We start from the raw sequence: 20,712 nt of genomic DNA on the forward strand, positions 1-20,712 counted from the left end.
CCAACATCTCATCCTATTGCTTAGAGAGTTGCTCTCCTGAGGCTTATGTCAGAGGACCACTCTTTTAAAATCTCTGGATGTGTAACATGTATTTAAAAATAGGTGTGAAAAAGAGGTTGCATCAGGTACCTTGGGCTGCTCTGAACATCGCTCTTGGAGGCTATTTTTCTTACCGAGCTGAGGAATTCTTGGTTTTTTTGGCAGAGAGAGGAAAACAGAGCTGGCCCGGTGGATGGAGAAGATGGGGATTAGAGTATCAGAATCAGAACTCATGGAACACCAGTTTGCCAACTTGCCACCAGCACCTCAGACTCAGGTTTGCATCCTGGCTTTTTATGGTCCAGCTTCACAAACTTTTTGCTCTGGATCCCACTTCCCATCCCCAGCACAGGGCCTCAGTAATTCACAAATATATCCTACGTCTCACCTGTGACCCTCTGTAGGGAGCTGTGCAATATAACTGCATCCTTACAGCACTGCTTGCTTCATGGAAGTTGTTCAAACACTTCTGCCCTTGTAACATGAGGCAGCTGTTGGGCACAGCAATCTCATTCCTAAACACTGAAATTGAACAGCATTTGAGTAATTAAAAGGCAGTATTTTTGGTGCTTAATTGTAGCCTGGTGTTGCTATGGAAAATAAAGAGCTGTGCCTTCCCTTCCCCCCTGGTTCCCAAAGAGGAAATTGAAAGCCGTTGATGTATTTATCTCTGCGATATAAAGCAAGAAAATTCACAAATAAAATGGCTTTTAGTGTTGTGGTACACAAAATAAGAAAGCACACTGTAAATTAATTATTCTCTATAGACGACATAATTATGAGATTGAGATGAGCTTTGACCTTTGCTGCATCCATTTGCATAATGCAGCACACAGTACCACGCCATTGTGGATTTTTCATCATTGCCTTGTGCTGCTACTGATAGTGAAATGTGTTCACTTCAAATACTGCATTGTGTGAATTTTAATTGCAAACATCCTCTTCATGTTAAATGTTGGACTAAAGTAGCGCTGAGTACAATTTATCTCTTAATACCCACTGGCTTCTGGTATCTAAAAGACAACCAGGACGGGAACTGGATATTGAGAGCACAGGATATTGATCATTAGAAGGCCATAGAAATATTATGCTTAACTGGGGAAATTCCTGCAGAATAAGATGTTGGCCCTAATTTTCACTGATTTCACTAAAGAGGCTTTTTTTTTTCTCCAAATCCAAAAGAGGAGCACAGTTATACTTTCAGGAATTAATCTCCTTGTTATGTACATGACTGACTTTGGAAGAGGTGGGTTAAATGATGGAGTTATTAATCAGCATGTGCAGACAAAATGAAAACAGTTGAGAAATATTCTTTATTAGTAGGATACCTTAGATACAGGTAGTAAAATGGTGTGCTGGGCTGGCTGCTTGGCAAATAGCCAGAATGGACAGATGGTTTTTCATTATCTGTTATATGGAAATAGTAGGTTTGTAACAGTGTGTTTTGTGTTGATGCTTATTCATCTGTGAGAGAGTCATTTTCAGGCTGCTTGTCCAGGAAACATTCTACATCTTCCTTTGCATCTGCAGAACAGCTGCTTTAGCTAGGATTGTCATTGTTCAATTTCTGCGAAGCTGCAGGCTGTCCTAATGTCTTCCTAAAGCCAAAGAAATGAGTATAAAAGAGGATTTTGGGGCTGGGATCCAGGGTTTACTGTCTATGAGCCTTCTTTGTTTTGCTGTGTAAAATCTTACTCCATGCTCACTCTATTCCTGCTAATATATGATGTCAACAATTAGCACAGAAAAAACAGTTTCTCTTGGTAACAGTTTACAAATGGTGGGGGATACGTTGAGTTTAGGTAGTCATGCAACCCGTATGTTTGCTGAAAAGGAACGTTGTAAGCAATAAGGCTTACAATGGTATAATATCTTAATAGCAAATAGTTGGTTACTCAGGTGGTTACTCTGGAGAAGGTGGTATAAAATCTTAATAGCAAATAGTTGGTTACTCAGGTGGTTACTCTGGATTGGTGGCTGGGGATTTCACATCTGCAGGACATAAAAATTAGAAGTTGTAAATTACAGTGTCTGTTTAAAACCCTCAATATGGAAGTTGTACTAGGTAAGGTGCAGAGTTCAGATCTTTTAGGCAATCAATATTTAATTTCTCACATGCCAATAATGCTGGTATTTTTGTCCAATTCTGCCACCCCTTGCTGTTGACTTGCACTCCTTGCAATAGCTCTTGGGGGCATAAACCCATGTCACAAGCTTGGAGAGAAGCTGTGGAACAGTCCCATGGTTGCCTCATGTTTATGGTGTTTACAGGGGCTGGAGCAAACTCAGGATGAATCTCTCTGAAGCACACACAGGTATCCCATGTGTGGGGCAACACCACTCCTTAGACAGTGTTTTTCACTTTGCAACTTCATCCTGGTGTTAATTCTGTGAGAGGCACTGAAGATGAAGAGGAATATTTTTCACATGACCATGCAGTAATGTCAATGTGTTTGTTTTTTTTCAAAACATCCCTCAATATGAGTGCATTCTATTTGCTAAAAATCAGAAAAAGGTCTGCAGCATGATCATTTCACTTTATCCTGTTTTTCTGGATAATTTCAACACGAGGTTATCCTGACGTAAAATTTTCTCTAATGTGGTGATTTTTCAGACAAAGATTTTTAAGTCACAAGAACACTCTAGTACTATTTTCCAAATGGTAAATAAGTGTAGATGATGAAATAATCGAGGTCAGAGTCAAGGGTTTTTTCCCATTTTGGGAAGGTTTAACCTTATTCCACCTGCAGACTGTGCGTTTCAGTGGATGTTGCTCTTGAGAAGCAACGGTCACTATTCTGACCTGAGCTTTTCTATCTGTTGGATAAAATTATCTCCTTTGTCTTGGCTCAGCAAGGAATTTTAATTTTTCTGTGAACCTTTCTCTTGTGTTCAGAGTTTCATTATTTCCATCTTTCCATTACAGTGAGCATGTCCTTCCACCTCTTAACTTGGTCAAGGCTCAGCTTGTAAGGATGTGGAATGAAACATTCAATCATGCACACCTTACATCTTAGCATAAAACGACCTTTTTCCTATGAAATCTTTTGAAAATTCTTGGGAATAATTTTCAAAATTTGAAATAGAAGAAAGAGCCAGTAACACAATATCATTTAATCATTTAATATGGTTTATGTATTAGGGTTTGACTCTTAGCCAGAGATATTTTTATTGGCAGCCTGGCAGCTCCACTGTGGAACTGTGTGCAGGTCAATTCCCTTGAGAAGGATGGGTAAATCAGCTCCTGGGAGATGGGCACTGCCTGGCCCCGATGCTGCAGCATGCTTGGGGTCAGGCTGGCTGGCTGACTGTCTAATAATAGTGTGTAATAACATAATTAAATACTCTTTTTATTTGCTGATAAATAAGATTTTTCAAGTTAACTCTGTTTCATCAGTGACCTGCCTGACTTTAGCCTGAGCTTTCCAGTTCCTGCTTTTCTTATTTTCTCTCCTGTCCTTCTGAGAGGAAGTGATGGTGGCTGGAAGTGCGCGGCCAGGGGGGCCAGGCCACCACAGCACCCCTGCACACTCAGCCTTGGAGATCTGGTCAGGAATCTGCTGCTGGGTCCCAGCCTTCCAGTGCAGAGCCTGGCCATGCTGCCATCACTGTGCTACACCAGGGAGTTCTCATCTGTTGGGTCCAACTCAAAAGCAGCCTTCATTTTCAAGAGGAATTCTTTGTGGGGGATGCTGTGAGGAATGTGGTGTTTACACTCACCTGACACTGGCAGTAGAGTAGAACAACTCCTGACTGATTTGGCAATGAAGACCTCGTTTTTCCTTCACTAAACCTGCCCTAGCCAAATTCACAGGCTGGTGATAGCTGTCTCTACAGTGGAAAATATTTATTCACTTTATTGACAATTTAATAGACTTGGTCAAGCTTTGTTGTTTAGTTTCTATTGATCCTGAGACACATGGGGCTACTTTTGCTTCCTAAGGGATTAAACTGGCAAGCACTTAGAATCAGATTTGGGGAAGGTGGGTGCAGAAAACTTTCTAATTCACTTCTGAAAAGCAGAGTAATAATTAATATTTCAGATAGAAATGAAAGCATTTAACAAAATATGTGAAGTTTTTATTATGTGGGTTTTTTTTTTAAATCCTGGATAAATGAAATGAGGCTTTTGGAGATAGCATGAGCTGGATTTTCTATTGAGTTTGATAACCTCTGATTCTGCTCTCCTTTCTCTTTCTGGTGCAACTTGTAGCGAACTTATTAGGTCAAAGTATAATTTTGTAAGAATTATTTTTCAATTTGAGCCTTTCCCACTTGATGTTGGGGAGGGAGGGGAATGGAGAAAAAATAGCTACTTTCACAAATAGAATTGTGTCGTGAACGGCGGGAGAAATGCGACACACCATATGCGTGAATAGCAAATCCCGAAGTTTATTGAAAACTCACACATATTTATATTGGTGTTAATGAAGCTTATACATATTGCAAAAGCTGAGCTCATTATTGGTTAAGCACACTTAGATCAACCACACCTACTTCTATCTTCTAACAATTATTTTGCTTCTATGTTTGCATTCTTCTAACTTTTCTACCTAAGATATCTACATTTTCTGGCAAGCGATTTTCTCCCCCGTCTTCCCGTTTCAGAGAAGGTCACTGTGACCTTTGTCAGTGATTGGACACTGGTTGCTTAGTTCTCAGCTTGTTTCTCCTATCCTTATCCATCGGTATCACATCGAAATGTCCTTTCTCAGCTAACCAATTATCCAAAAAGCTCTCTACAGAATTGGAATTTCATACTGATGATTTGACCCTTTCTAAGATTTCACTGAGCACTGGGTCTGCTTGAAACTGAGGGGACTACTCATGACTGAGGTATGAAAACTACATTTCATTCCCTGGATTAGGAGTTTTCTCTTGCCCACAAGGAAGTTAAGGGGAAAAAAAAAGAGAAATGGGTTTAAAATTTCCTGTGCTATTTTCAGTTTGCTCACCTTTCTGGAGGAGATACCTTAGCAACTGTAGGACATCTGAAAAACTTTGAACTGTGTCTTTATGTTTGAGGCTCTGTTGAGCGTTGCTTTTGTTATGATGTTCTTGTGTCAGTACTTTGAACTTAGCCAAGCAATGTTGGTATCAGCAGTGACTCTGATAAAGCTATGCCTTTCTCATTAATCATGCATTCTTCATGAAACAGAGAATATATTTCCCTGTGTTTTTTATAACCTGATGAGTCTAAGACTGAATGAAGTCAATGCCAAGCAGCTCTAAAGCAAAACACTGGGTTTTAATGTCTTTCAATGTAGGTTATGAACAAGGAAATAGACCTTTATTCTTAAATTTCAGCTACCTTTAATTACTTACTCTATGCATATTCCAATTCAGATTGATGAATGTTGAACCAAAAGCAGACCTAAAAGAGTTAATTGAAATTCTCCTAATTCAGAGGCAAACTGTTTTTATAGATTTGTTTTGAGGGGTTTTTTGGTAAGGAAATGGCAAGTATTTATTCATCCAGCTCCCTCCACATTTCCCACCATCATTATTCCCAGGGATCCCTGCAGGGATAAGTGGTCTCTGACCCGCACCAGGGTGAGCTGCAGGAGCCTTGCAGCCATGCCTGTGATTTCTCACAGTGGCACAACAACTGCAACAGCACAGAGACGTTTTGCTAAAAGCTCCTACTGTTCCCAACACGTTATTATACAGGCAGAATAAAATGCTTTCTTAAGGACCAACTACATTTTTTGTGTGCCTGAAAGGTCACATTTGTTTGGGGTTTTTTTCTCTTGTTTAGGTGAGAGATAAACAAGTGAAAAGGAAACTCAGAGGAAATGTTGAAAATAGCAGCTGGCAGTACTTCTGTGTGAGTATCTCCATTTACACCTCACCTTGCTCTTAGAGACCTTTGAACACTATTTAAAATGAATTTTGATAGGTGGTGGCTGCTGACTATCTGCATTTCTTCTGCACTTGTTTTCTGTGCTTGTTTGGCATCACTGCTGAATGTCACCAATAAGGAAATTGATGAGGAAGAGTTGAGGAACCAAAACCCGTTCTTTTTTAATCCCTCTCTGTTATGCTTCCCATCCCAGGTTTTGTTGTTGTTTTTGTTTTTGGTTGTTTTTTCAACTTCATTCTGCACCCCGTTCTTACTTTTCTTCCTGTGTCCTCTCTGCTGCCCCTCCCTCTTTCTGCCTCTCTCTTGTGACTGCAGGGCTGGGGAGGAACTTCTGGGGGCTGCCCCCCATTCTTGTTGCAGCAGAATCCCTTTTGGGGGAGATGTACTCATGGAAAGGGCTTGAATAAAGCACCACTCTGCTGTCCAGGGCAGTTTGATTCCTTCTGTGCCTTCTTTGGGGGTGAGGAAGTAAGGCTGAGGGAGAGGGGCTGGAGACTTGGGGGCTCTGATGGCATTTGGGGCACCGCAATGTCCCTAGGAGGGAGAGCCAGGCTGTAGCCATGATATTTTCTGAAAAATCCTCTCCTTAGCATTTTTTCTCCTGAGAGGCCTCAGGAACAAAATGTAAACAATGATTATCTGCTGCTGTGGAATGCAACAGGTGCATCTGTGATTGGTCTCATGTGGTTGTTTCTAATTCATGGCCAATCACATCCAGCTGGCTCGGACTCTCTGTCCGAGACACAAGCCTTTGTGAAATCATTTTTCTTTTTCTATTCTTAGCTAGCCTTCTGCTGAAATCCTTTCTTCTATTCTTTTAATAGAATATAGATCATAAAATAATAAATCAAGCCTTCTGAAACATGGAGTCAACTCCTCGTCTCTTCCCTCATCCTAAGACTCCTGTGAACACGGTCACACCAGGCTGTGATGGAGGAGCAGGTGAGTGGGGAATGAGGGGGGGTCATGCTGGGTTACCCTGCCCCAGAGGGACCAAAAGCTGCCAGAAAATTCACACGGAGGGGTGGGTGTAGAACACCAAAACCTGTCAAGTTTTTCGTTTTTATAGGTGTGGGCAAAGAATTGGAATTTATCTCTAAAACCATTTGGAAAGAATGATTTGGAAATAATCTATCCATTCTATTGTATACAGGAATGCAGGAAACTCTGACTAGAGATGCGTAGTCGTTTTGAAACCAATGTTATAACGTTTTTACCTAGGAATAAACCAATCAAGTGCCCTTAAACTGTAGGAACAGCTGCTGGGGCTGAAGGGAATCAATCCAAAATCAATCTCCGGCAGCTTCGGTCTCCGTTCCCTGCCTGCCCCAAGGCGCGTCCAGCCCGGCCCGGGCGGGGGACGGTGCTGCCACCTTGTGGGCACAGAGCGGTGCTGTGCACAGAGGGGAGCGGTGAAGCACAGCGAGGAGTGCAAAGGGGCGCGGCCGGGCTTGAGGGGCCGCCGTGCGGGGCAGTGGCTGGGAAGAACGACAGCGGCGGGGCCGGTTTCGGCGGGCGGTGGAGGCGCGGAGGGGACAGAGCTCCCGTTTCAAGATGGCGAAGCGCCCGCGTACCAGGATCCTGCGTGAGCCGGGTCGGGCTCCAGCCGCACTCAAGATGGCGGCCGCGGCAGGACTCCGGCAGAGGCGTCTCCGCCGCTCCCTGCCGCGATTCGTGGGGTTCCGGTGCCGCTAACCCCGCCAACCGTTTTCTCCCGCCGGGAAAAGCAGCAGAAAATGGCGCTGAGAGCACGGGATCGGCGTCGGGACCGGGTTGAGGCAGCCAGCAAGAGAAACGCCTGTGTGAGGAGCGGGGGATGCTTAAGGGTACCACAACAAAGATGGCGGCTCGGCCGGGAGTGGCTTCTGCCAGTACCAAAGATTGCCGAGAGGAAATCCAGGAGAAACGGCTGCTGGCATCCTGGGCTTGCCAGGCAGGTTTTGTACTTGATTGCAAGGCAGTTTTCCTGCCTCTGCTGAGGGTGAAAATTGGAAAGGGGAGACAAAAAAGGGTCACTTTTACGCCACACCCAAGATGGCGGCTGAGGGCTGCACTCACTTGCCCTTCCAATGATGGCGGCAGTGTGCTCATGCGCCTTGGGTAGGGCGAAGAGAGGGCGGTACAGGAAATACCCCGCTCCGTCTGATGGTAAGAGTGCTTTCTCCTGGGTCTGGGCGGCATTGAGGTCGCAATGAGTTCCAGATTATCCTTGTGCCTCTCCTGTTGTGACTAAGTTGGTGTTCCCTGAGTGGCTGCAGCTCCCTGCGTGTGGAGGGAAGAAGCCTGTGCTGGAGAATGGGAGGAAGGTCCCTGCTGGTTTCTGTGTCCTCGGTGGGCACAGAACTCTGGCCAGATGGCTTGGTGAGTATTGAAAATGTGAAAAATCCGTATTTTGTGAGTGGCTTTTCGCAAATATTAAAATGAATATGTGTTGTGTTAAAAAGTAATGCTGTATTAATTCTCTTCAATAGCGTGCTAAATATAGTTTTAGGTTATAACAAAATGTTAAAATAGAAACTATGTTATGTAGGAGACTTTTTTTAAAGAAAGGACTTGCAGTGAGATAGCAGCTACAGGACACCTAAATCTTTCAGAGAAAAAGAATTTATTGCTCTCTTATTAGAAGAAACGAACTTCTTCCTGCCTCGAAGGCGCTGTTAGGATTCAGAGGAAGAAGTTGATGATGACCAGACAGAATCCTGTGTCTGAATGGAATTTATTCCTCATGTATGAGATGTATGAATATGCAACAGGCTGTTGTTTTTAAGGGTTAATCCTTTGTTAACGGGGGTCCTTTTTCGGGCTTATGCTGCCCAGAAAAAGGTACCCGGACTGTCTGTAACTCTTTGTCTCTATTGTCTCATATTGTCCTAATTTAATTTGTCCAAATTATTATTACTCGGATTGTATTACTATTTTTATAAGCATGTAATTACTGGTAAACTTTTAAAATTTTAAAAACAAGTGATTGGCGTTTTTCACAGGATCACTCCTGCTTCCTTTTCACTGAATTGTTGTAATGAGTCGTCAGCTTTTAGCCAGCCTCAGTTCCGTTTCTTTTTCATGAATCTTTTTGGTTGTTTCGATCCTTGTTGTGGTGTGTTTTATGTTTGTTCAGTTTTCCCCCCATTGTTCTCTCAGAAGGTCCTGCCCTGTTACCAGTTTGTGTCAATCCCCAAACCCCTCCCCAGTTGTCTTGGTTACTAAATGTATCTTTCTTGTCCCCCACCCCTGGCTGCCTGCCTGTCACTTGACACCCCTGCCTCTTTTTCTAGATAGTTCGGGCCAGGGTGTCGGGTGATTGGGTTAGGGGCCAGGGTCCCTCCCACAACTGTGTTTGATTGGTTCTCCGATTATGCCAATCCTTAGTGTATCCTTCTCTGATTTGCTATCTTTGACCCCCCCCACCCTCTGTAAAACCCGAGGTTTTCTTGCCTCGAGGCTCTCAGCTCGTTCTCCACGTTTTCCCTACCAATAAAACCACCCTCCCTGAAGAAACTGAGAGTCGCCTCTTCATTTCATCCTGCGACTTCGGAGCTCTCTACTGCGGCCACTCGTCCGTAAGCCTGTCATCGCTAGGCACCGGGCCCTGACTTCGTGTTGGGGAAGTGCCTTCCTGGCTGGAGGTTGGCTGGACACTTATCTAGCCTGGGCGTTTTACTTTCCACTGGCCACCGCTCCAGATCCTGAACTTGCCAAACCCTTAATTTGCTAAATTAACCCTGAGAAGGTTCCACAAGCCAATGCTGAGGGGATTGGGGATTGGATAGTTAGGATCTTATGGCCTTTCAAGGGTTGGGTTCACCCCCTAATTTTGGTGCCAAGGGAAACTCCAAGTTAACACAGATCAAAATAGGAAACAGTTCCCTCATCAAAGTCAGCTTTCCAAACCTCTGTTCAGGACCCAAAAGAAATGGGAATGCCCTTGGCAAAAAAGGGCATTTTGAGACAAAGCAAGCTTAAAATGCCTGTAAGCAGGAAATCCAGGAGAAAAGGCTGCTGGCATCCTGGGCTTGCCAGGCAGGTTTTGTACTTGATTGCAAGGCAGTTTTCCTGCCTCTGCATGGGGTGGCACCTGCATCCCACTGGAAAGGGGAGAGAAATAATTCCCCTCATTCCCTGGCCCAGCCCTGGAGTGGGAGCAGCTTGCCCTTATCCTGGAGTTCTCCTGCTCCTGCCCAGCATCCCTCTGGTACCCTCATGTGCTTCCCAAGCTCCCAGCACTGATGGATCTAAACAAGGAGAACAATCCCTGTTCCTTCTCTTCTCCATCCTTCATGTTCCTGGGCCCTGCATCTCCCTGGTTATTCCATGTCTGACTCCTCATCTCCATCCCACCTTCTCCCTGGTCACATCTGAGCCTGAGATGTGTTTAGCAGCAAATCCATTCCTTTAAAGGAAGCCCAGTGCAAAGAGCATCCAGCTGCAGGTAAGTCTTCCTGCATTTCATTTTTCTCTGTCCAGTTTTGGAGGGTTTCTCTCCGTGCTTTCCTGTGACCCAGATGTGTCCCTTCCTTTGTCCAGATCCAGTGCCAAAAGATTGAACAACTGCTGAGTGGGGTCTGGGATGAGAATGGTTCTGCTAAAATGAGGGAAAGAATGCTAGAAGAAAAATTAGCTTCCTTTGAATGTCTGGAATAAAAGCACTGGGAAAGGGCACTTTTTAATTCAATTTGGTTCCACCTCCCCTTTTTTTATGGCTCATACTCCATGGTGAGCAATCTAAGCCAAAAGATGAAATGCAGGAGGCTTTGATTCTGCAGTGAGCTTAACTTCCCTTTTCTCCTCTCTTTCAGGACAGGGAGATCCACTGAAGTTGTCCTGGCCTTGCCAAGGTGTTTGAGCTGCCAAACCCAAACTGGTCCTGATGATGGAGGACTTAAGAAATTACTCAATCCAGCTAAATGCTTTAAAAAGGGAGATGGTTTGGTTATAGAAATATTTCTGCCTGAGACTGGGAAGAGATTGGGAAGAGTTAAACCCCCCAGTTCTGCATAACAGCACAAGGATTTTTTAATTCTTTGCCTTTTTTTCCCTTCCTTTGAATGGGTTTGTTTGTTTCCCCTTGGAGACTGCACACACAATAGGCAGATTTTTCAAGTAAGCCGTTTTTTCCCACTTTTAGTCTTCAATGGAGCCCAGGTGGCAATTGTTTGCTGCTTGGTTTCTGCCTTCCCTTTCCTGCCTACAGCTTAAGTCCTTTCTCTCCTTCCTGCTTTTTGGCCATCACTGGTCATGCAGATGATGCTGATGCAGATGGCTGATAAATAATTATCAAACAGCTTGGGAATGGTCTGTATCAGTAACATTAAAAGATGCAGTATATGGACCATCAAGCAATGAATTTAGCAACAGTTGGATAGTAACTAATCACCTTTCCTTTGAAGCCCTCTTCATAGCATATTTCCTTGTAAAGGGAAAGCATTTGGTTTTTCTTTTAAAAAATACTACAAATCACCAACAGCCAGCTTAAGTGAGCATGGCAGACTGACAAAGACATGGTAATGTTTTTTCTTTTAAATCCCTCACAAGCCCATCCCGTACTGGGGAGGCAGCTCAGCGAGTTTCAGCCCACAGCTGCCATCCTGTGCTCATGGAGAGCAACCTCTCCAGCTGTCCCAGCCTCAGGAAAGCACAGAAGAGGGCTTTACACAGATCAGGGATTAAGCTAGACCCAGGTTGGGCTCAGCTCAGTCACCGTGGCACTGTTAGAAGCCTTAAACCCTTTTTCTATCGGATTGATTGATGGTGGTTGTGGTGCAGCCACTGTGTTGCTGTCAATGTGTTCCCCTGCAGCCTAGCCTGACATGGTGAGCAGGGCTTGGGGTTCTGCCTCATGTGTTAAACATCAAACCAGAAGATAAAACAACAGCTAAAAGCCCTGCCCTGCCATGTGCCTCACTCTGCACCACTGCTATGAGAGGAGGGTGAGAGACCCAGTCAGTTTTAGCTCTGTAAAGCAGCTGCAGAGCAGTGATGAGTGCCTGAATCACATCCCCTGCAGCCATCAGGGGAGTGAGTGCAGGGAAAAGGGCAGAGAAAGGGAAATAAAAAAACAACAGAGCCACCAAGACTGGAGGATGTGAGGATGAATCCAAAACTATGCTCTCCAAGAACTGAAAGAACACATTTCTTAAAACAAGACATCCAAACAGGAATGAGGGACTTGCACTCTTTCCAGATCTTGCCAGCACCATAACTCATTAAAAAAAAAAAAAAAAAAGTCATCTGTGGAAGTGGGATGCTCCTTTAAGCCTGGCAGAGACTTTCTCCAGCACCACAAACCACCCTTCCTGCTGCTCTTCCTTTACCACTCAGGGCTGAGCCATGGAGACCTGCTTCTTTAGTGTGTGTATTTCAGGTTTTTTTTAAAACCAAGAAAAAAATCAATATCATATTTTAAAAAGAACCCCCAGAGCTTTGGGGAAAGTGGGCATAAATGTCAAACGAAACACAAAGAAAGACTGAGCTACTAAGGGATCTTAGAGCAGCAGTGGTGGGGTGGGAGGGAAGAAATACAGCAGACAAATTTAACACCATTTAGGAGGGTTTATGCACAGTATTTTCATTGCAAGCAGCATTTAGAAGTGACAATTTAGTGATTTATCATATCCCAGCACACTCCTTCCCTGTCAAAGTGATAGGCAGAACCAGCAGAGCAGCTCTGAACACACCGTTCACTACAAGGCACCACCAACAAATCCAGAACAGCTCCACCCTTGGCCAACCCTGTCCCCTTGGGCCTTCTGAGAAGCTGGGATTAGGAGAAGGCCATGCAGGGGAACAGTGTTTCAAATGTCAAAGGCTTTAAAAATATACAAGGATAGGAAAGAACATTTCAGGGTTTTTTTCAGCTGATAGTTTCGGAATTTACTTGGAATAAGCTTCTTCCCCAAGAGGGATTTCAATTCTACACATGCACAAAGAGGAGAAAACATTAATGCAGTGTTGAGACAGCTGTGTGCTGTGAGCAGTGGTTTTAAGGTAAGGCCCTTGTATATCTGGGAGGGTGAAACCTCTGTGTTCAACCCTCTGGGATCATCACTTGGGCTTCCTGTGCTTCTCAAGCTCTCAAAGTAAAATTGACTTACCAAACTCATCTTTGTCTCAATCCTAATCCCTGCATCATCCTTCAGGTGTATTTCCTCACAATGAAATTGGAGTAGAAAATGCTTTAGGAGATGCTTTGCAGCCCCTTCTTCCCCAAAGGCCCAATCTGCTTTAATTTTTAGGAATGCTGTTCAAGCACAAGGTTTGGATGCAGCCAGTGAGACTCACATTTCAGAAGGACCATCAATGGTCTGATAAAGACACAGCACTTTCAAGCAGGCTGCTGGGACTGAGGAGGATATTTGAAAGCTGTTGACATGCAGTTCTAGCAGAAGTGCAAAATGAAATGTAATGTAGTAGAAGTGGAAAATGAAATGCTGTTAGACAAGGCTGCTGCCCAAATTGGCTCTGCCTGGATCCACCTGGCCTGCAGCACAGCCTTCTCCCTTTCTCCTCCCTGCCCTCTGCTCAGCACCAACCCAAACCTGGGCTATTTCAATTCCTGTCAGACACAGAGCAGCTGATGGGCAGCAAATGCAGCCTTCCCAAAGTGGCTGCCCATGGCCTGGCCTGCAGGGCAGAGTTCAGGGAGGAGGTGGCAGCTTCCTCAGTGACTTTTCATGTCCTCTCTCTGCCATGCAGACACTGGCATGCATGGCACGGCTCTGTTTTGGCAGCCGGTCCCTTGGCAGGGCTGGGTGAGCACAGGGTGAGTACAGGGTGAACTCTCTGCTCCTTGCTGTGACACCTGGGCTGGCAGGGATGACACAGTGACCTCGGCCAGCCGATGCTGCCTGTGCCATCACCTGGCACTGACGTGTTTGATGAAAATCCTTTTGCTGGGATTTTTCTCCTGAGAAGCCTCAGAACGGAAATGGAACCGGTAACAATCTGCTGGCTGTGGAGTGTGGGCTGGAGATGGTTTAGCAACAGGGGCATCTTGGATTGGTCTCCTGTGCATTGTTTCTACTTGATGACCAATCATGGTCCAGCTGCGTCGGGGCTGTGAGCAGTCCCAGGTTTTTATTATTCATTCCTTTCCAGCTTTCTGATGTCTCCTTGCTCTTTTAGTATAGTTCTACTATCTCATTTTCTTTTAATATAATAGAGATGATAAAATAATATTTCAGCCTTCTGAAAGGTGGAGTCAAGATTCTTGTCTCTTCCCTTGTCTTGGGGACCCTCAAACACCACCACAATCAGTGGCCGAGCGGGTTTGTGCGAGCCTCTCAGTAACCCTCGGCTGGTCCCGAGTCGGCAGACACCGGGGGGGCAGCCCCGACACGGCCGAGAGAGGGAAGACACTCTCTGTGCCCCGAGGGTGCTGAGGGCACCTGGGCTGGGGGGAGACACTCTCTGTGCCCCGCGGGTGCTGAGGGCACCTGGGCTGGGGGTAGACACTCTCTGTGCCCCGAGGGTGCTGAGGGCACCTGGGCTGGGGGGAGACACTCTCTGTGTGTGCCCCGAGGGTGCTGAGGGCACCTGGGCTGGGCCCCTGTGCAGCACAAGAGACACCAGAGACAGCGGTAGATGATAAAGGGCCGACTCTTAGCAGGGGTTAATCCAAGGTTTTATTAGGAGTCCCAAAGGAGCTCCTGCACCTCAGGGGCCTCCTGCCGAGAGCCCCGGGAGATGTGTCAAGGTCACCTTTAAAGGGAGGTGGAAACCAAAAGTAGATAACATCTTACCAACCATTAAGTGACCCTAAGGGATGGATGCTGGGGGATCCAGACATACAGGACAGCGTATGGGGCAAGGTTTGGGGGGCTGACCCCTGGCCTCTGGCTCATCACTCGACGACTTGGACCGAAACTTCTGCATGGAGGGGATGGGAGGCTGAGTGATTGACAGAGAGGCAGGGTGGGGGTTTGGGGATGATCTCATCCCGGGAGAGGGATAACACAGGTAGAAGGAGGGGGGTACAGTTTGGGTTAAACCATTTGGGAAAAATATGGGGATACAAAACAAAATGACTTCAAAGTATTACAAAGTATAAAAATGCACTACAGCAGGTTTGGGCAGCACCAAATAAAACGTAATAAAATGCTTTAAAAATAAAAAAATTAAAAATAAAAATTATATAAAATTTAAAAAAACAAAATTAATTTAAAATAAATGAAAAACAAAATAAAAACTGTAAAGTGCTGTAAAGTGCTAAAAGTACCTAAAAGATAGTGCCGTAATGCAAGACCCTCAAACACCACCACAATCACCAGCTTGAGTTGGTCTGGGCAGCACTAAATAAAAAAAACTAAAAACCTTTAAAAATAGAAAACTTAAAAATAAAAAATAAAATTTAATAAATTAAATCAAATCTTTTAAAATAGAAATTTAAAAATAAAAATTTAATAAAAAATAAAATAAAAAAATAAAATAAATGCTTTAAAAATAGAAAAATAAGAAATAAAATTAAAAAATAAAATTAAAGCTCTAAAGATAAAAAAAAATAAATATACAAAATAAATAAAAAATAAAAATAAAAAATAAATCCTTTAAAAATAGAAAAATAAAAACTAAAATAAAATATAAGATTAAAAAATTAAAATAAAAAGCTTTAGAAATAGAAAAATTAAAACTAGTAAGTAAATAAAAAATAAAATTAAAAAAATAAAATAAAAGCCTTTACATATAGAAAAATTAAAACTAACTAAATAAAAAATAGAAAAATAAAATAAAAGCTTTAAAAATAGAAAAATTAAAACTAAAAAATAAAATTAAAAAATAAAATAGCTTTAAAAATAGAAAAATTAAAAATAATAAGTAAATAAAAAATAAAATTAAAAAAATAAAAATGCTTTAAAAATATATAAATTAAAAATAAAAATTAAGTAAAATTAAAAAAACAAAATTAATTTAAAATAAATGAAAAACAAAATAAAAACTGTAAAGTGCTGTAAAGTGCTGTAATCGTTCCATAAAAGGTAGTGCCGTAATGCAAGACCCTCAAATACCACCACAATCACCAGCTTGAGTTGGTCTGGGCAGCACTAAATAAAAAAAACTAAAAACCTTTAAAAATAGAAAAATTAAAAATAAAAAATAAAATTAGAAAAATACAGAAAGCTTTAAAAATAGAAAAATAAAAAATAAAATTAAAAAATAAAATTAAAGCTTTAAAAATAGAAAAAAGAAAAATAAAATTTAAATAAAAAATAAAAATAAAAAATAAATGCTTTAAAAATAGAAAAATTAAAAATAATAAGTAAATAAAATTTTTAAAATAAAATAAAAAGCTTTAAAAATAGAAAAATTTAAAATAAAATAAAAATTTAAAATAAAAAAAAATTAAAAAATTAAAATAGATTTAAAATAAACTAAAAACAAAATAAAAACCGTAAAGTGCTGTAAAGTATCATAAAAGTTCCATAAAGGGTAGTGCCGTAAAGCGCGACTGTCGTAAAACTGCCGTAAAGCGCGACCGTCGCAAAAGGTGCCGTAAAGCGCGACCGTCGCAAAACTGCCGTAAAGCGCGACTGTCGTAAAACTCGACTGTCGCAAAGGGGGCCGTAAAGCGCGACTGTCGTAAAAGGTGCCGTAAAGCGCGACTGTCGTAAAACTGTCGTAAAGCGCGACTGTCGTAAAAGGTGTCGTAAAGCGCGACTGTCGCCAAAAAAATGCCGTAAAGCGCGACTGTCGTAAAAGGTGCCGTAAAGCGCGACTGCCGTAAAATTGTGCCATATAGGCTGGCAGAGCCGTGGCAGTCACGGAATGCCGCACAAGATCGCGACGGCCTCCCGAGTGGGCGTGACCGGGACAGGGCGCCGTGTCGACGAGCTGACGTCATTAGGCGGCACTCTGCCTACAGTGCGCCGGTCCAGACGGCAGGGGGCGCTGTGCCTGCAGTGCGCCGATGCAGACGGCAGGGGGCGCTGTGCCTGCAGTGCGCCAAAGCAGACGGCAGGGGGCGCTGTATAAATAGAGTATTAAGTACAAACTATCTAGAAGAAGAAATAAAAGCTCTATGTCACCTGCAGCTGTAGAAAATTTCAGGCTCCCATGGAGGAAATAGTTTTCCTAAAATCATTACCGTTTTGGGGTTTTTTGCACTCCCCGGTAGCCTGAACGTTTCTACTGCTGCTTTTTTATTCTAAAGCTAGAATGGAAATCCAAGATTAGAAATACAGGGAAAGAAAGAGAGAAAGAAAGAAAGAGAGAGAGAAAGAAAGAGAAAGAAAGAAAGAAAGAAAGAAAGAAAGAAAGAAAGAAAGAAAGAAAGAAAGAAAGAAAGAAAGAAAGAAAGAAAGAAAGAGACAGAAAGAAAGAGAGAGAGAAAGAAATAGAGACAGAAAGAAAGAGACAGAAAGAAAGAAAGAGAGAGAGAAAGAAATAGAGACAGAAAGAGAGAGACAGAAAGAGAGAGAGAAAGAGAGCGAGAGAAAGAAATAAAGAGAGAGAGAAAGAAATAGAGACAGAAAGAGAGAGACAGAAAGAGAGCGAGAGAAAAAAATAAAGAGAGAGAGAAAGAAATAGAGACAGAAAGAAAGAGACAGAAAGAGAGCGAGAGAAAGAAATAAAGAGAGAGAGAAAGAAATAGAGAAAGACAGACAGAAAGAAAGAAAGAGAGAGACAGGAAGAGAGCGAGAGAAAGAAAGAGAGAGAGAAAGAAATAGAGAAAGACAGAAAGAAAGAGAGAGGCAGGAAGAGAGCGAGAGAAAGAAAGAGAGAGAGAACTAGAGAAAGACAGACAGAAAGAAAGAGAGAGGCAGGAAGAGAGCGAGAGAAAGAAAGAGAGAGAGAGAGAAAGAAATAGAGAAAGACAGATGGAAAGAGAGAGAAAGAGAGCGAAAGAAAGAGAGAGAAAGAAATAGAGACAGAAAGAGAGCGAGAGAAAGAAAGAGAGAAAGAAATAGAGACAGAAAGAAGGAGACAGAAAGAGAGCGAGAGAAAGAAAGAAAGAGAGAAAGAAATAGAGAGACAGAAAGAAAGAGAGAGAAAGAGAGAGAGAGACAGAAAGAAAGAAAGAGAGAGAGAGACAGAAAGAAAGAAAGAGAGACAGAAAGAAATAGAGAAAGGGAGACAGAAAGAGAAAGACAGAAAGAAAGAAAGAGAGAAAGAAAGAAAAGGAAAAAGGAAAGGAAGAAAAAAAAAAGAAGGAAGAGAAAGGAAGAAAAAAAATGAAAAAGGAAAAGGATGAGAGTGAAAAAGAAAGAGCGAAAGTGGAAAAGGGGGTGAAAAACAGAGTGAAAAAAAGAAAAAAGAGTTGGAGTGGAAAAGAAAGGACATTCGGGAGGGGCGGTGCTGCCTAAGGTGCTTCCGCGCCCAGGAGCGAAGGAGCCGTTTGATCCCCCGGCGGGACCGCAGCTCCCGGTGGCGGAAAACGGAGCGGTGGCTGTCAGTCCGAGACTACAACTCCCGGCAGGCCCTGCTGCCGTAAAGCGCGGCGTCTGACGCAACGGCCGACACGCCATATGAATGGCTGGCGGGCCGAGGCGGCCGCGCGCCGGGGGAGCGGGCTGGGCGCGGGGAGCTCCCGGCGCCTCTCCCGCGCGGGACGGAGCCGCGGCAGCGACGCTGGAGGGGCGAAGCCTCCGGCCGGCCGCCCGCACGGAGCCAAGCGGCGCGGAAGGGGCGTCCACCCGGTGCCTCGGCCTCGCTCAGCGGTCCCGGTGGCGGGGGCTCAGCTCGGGCGGGGCGCGCTGCCACCCGCCGATGGCGGAGCGCCAGGCGGTGCTTTGCTGCCGCGGGCCGGGAGCTGCAGGAGCCGCCCCGGGCGAGCGGCGCCAGGCGCTGCCGCGGTCACTGTGCGGCGGCTGGCGGAGGCGCGGGAGCCGCCGAGCTGCAGCCGTGTCCCTCGGGCTGCTGCCGCTGCTGCGGGCGGGGGCGGACGAGCGGCTGCGCAGGCGGCTCCGCGGCGTGCTCAGCCTTGCGAGCAGAGAGCGCTCGACAGCGCTGGAATGACACGGCTGCTGAGTGCCTCAGTGCTCGTGGCTCTTTCTTCCACGCAAACAGATGGAGCGGCATCGCTGAGCAGTAAAACACAGCGATGGCCCGGAGAATGGCGAGCGCAAGGAGCGCGCGGGCTGGATCCTTCTGCTGGCACAGGTGCGATCCGCAAACTCAGCCCCTTGTGCCCCTACCCTCCCGACCCCCAGGGGAAATGCTCTCCAGCCTCGAGCTGCTGCAAGACAAAACGTGTGATTTGACACTAGGGTCCGGAAAAGGTTTCCGTTTAGATTAGCAAATGCCTCAATTGTTCTTGGTTACATCCTAGGATCGGTTTTAGGCAGTGACTTTATACCGCTTGTCGGATTTTTCTTGTGCAATGGTAAGAAAATAGGCAGGTCTGATACTGGTTTCGCTTTTTTTCTACTTCATGTTCCATGAGCTGCTTTTATCCAAGCAATTGTTTTAAAGTTCTACTGTAGGCGTTTCTGGTTCACTTTTTTTTTTTTCTTTGCAGCACCCGTGACTTTTTTTTTTTTTTTCTCTAAATCGGCAGCAAATATAGCTGAGTAAAATTACCTTGGTTTTCTTCCTTCTTAAATGTTTTTATTGATAGTCCTATTTGAATATGCAGAACAAGTGGGTATGTCCTGTAATATATCCTAGCTTTTCTTGTTTACAGGGTACTCAGAAAATACTTTTCCCTTAGAGTCCCACTGAAACATTCTCAGTGCAATCTCCGTTAAGGTATGTGTTTACAAATAAGCCACCATCAGCTGAGATGTTTGCCTGTGTACCTTTTCCTGTAATTCAGAGCTTGCGTTCTGTGGTTTTTATGATAAACCTATCAAACTTGCGAAACTGTTTTGCAAGTCTTAATCGTTGAAGGCAGCAAGAAGTGGTTTAAAAGCCTGTTCTTGAGCAGACAAAGGGAAAAAGTGTGAATTTGATGCTGAACTTGTCCTTTTTCATTTGACTTGCCTTGAATGATTTAGGAAGAGAGAGAACTAGAAAAAAGAGAGAAATAGAATTGGTTCTTGGGCCCTCCTAAAATGCTCCCCGTGATTCTGTGTGGAGCCAAAGTGAAGGGTGATGGAACAGAGCCCTGTGCTTTAGAAGGAAATCAATTTCAACCTGATCTCCACCCTGAGTCTCCCTAATTTCTGTTTTTAAAATGCAAACTAAGTTTAGGAAGTGTTGGAAGTTAGTATTTTGGGGAAGAAATGGCAGTTGCACCAACCGTTCCATTTCCCAGAGGCTCTGGGAACGATTCATTTTGTAAGCGCTGTAACTGCAATCGGTTGGTGGTTCGGGGTTGGAATGTGCACTTGCCCTCCTCTAAAGCACTCGTTCATTTGCATTTCAGTGCCAGGAGTCTGGAGAAACTGGAGAAGAGCCCAAGAGACATTTTTCGTCCTGAGATACAAAAGGTAGGAAGTGACTTTTTTTTGTTTGGTTCTTTTTCTTTATGATTTCCTGGAAATAGAAGTAATTAAGTATAGATACTACTGGTTTGTTTCTTCCAGTAGCTAATAATAATAATAATAATAATAATAATAATAATAATAATAATAATAATAAAATACTACTTAAACTGTCTCTTTATCCATTGAACTGGCCATTTCAAATCCAAACTTCTAAACACAAATAAAACCATCATCCTTGTAGAATCTGTAATAGGAGGGGGCTAAAGATGCTGTTTTTGTTGACAGGATTTATTGGTTCTTGAAGGGCAAGAGGTGAGTACAAGCCTAACTACTTCTTGCTCACAGACCCGTCCGGTGAGTACAGCTTTGTATTTTGATGGGCTTTTGATGACTTCTAAATCAATTGCTCGTTACAGTAAAAAGAAGTAATGTTTTTTTGAACCTGACAGC

General features: G+C 43.7%; 2 long non-coding RNA genes across 3 annotated transcripts; both read left to right on the plus strand.

The window, feature by feature from the left end:
* Positions 1 to 284: 284 nt before the first annotated feature.
* On the plus strand, positions 285 to 6,791 carry LOC136571052 (uncharacterized). The gene is made up of 3 exons (XR_010785622.1): positions 285 to 316; positions 5,798 to 5,866; positions 6,727 to 6,791. It is a non-coding gene; the product is annotated as an uncharacterized lncRNA (long non-coding RNA).
* Positions 6,792 to 8,150: 1,359 nt separating this feature from the next.
* On the plus strand, positions 8,151 to 20,265 carry LOC136571056 (uncharacterized). Of its 2 annotated transcripts, XR_010785625.1 has the most exons (3): positions 8,159 to 8,263; positions 19,518 to 19,582; positions 20,202 to 20,265. It is a non-coding gene; the product is annotated as an uncharacterized lncRNA (long non-coding RNA). The 2 variants fall into 2 exon arrangements; XR_010785626.1 differs by lacking the exons at positions 19,518 to 19,582; positions 20,202 to 20,265 and adding an exon at positions 10,699 to 14,076 and having other exon boundaries at positions 8,151 to 8,263.
* Positions 20,266 to 20,712: the final 447 nt, after the last annotated feature.

The sequence above is a fragment of the Molothrus aeneus genome, unplaced genomic scaffold (assembly GCF_037042795.1).
Source record: "Molothrus aeneus isolate 106 unplaced genomic scaffold, BPBGC_Maene_1.0 scaffold_58, whole genome shotgun sequence".
Taxonomy (NCBI): Eukaryota; Metazoa; Chordata; class Aves; order Passeriformes; family Icteridae; genus Molothrus; species Molothrus aeneus.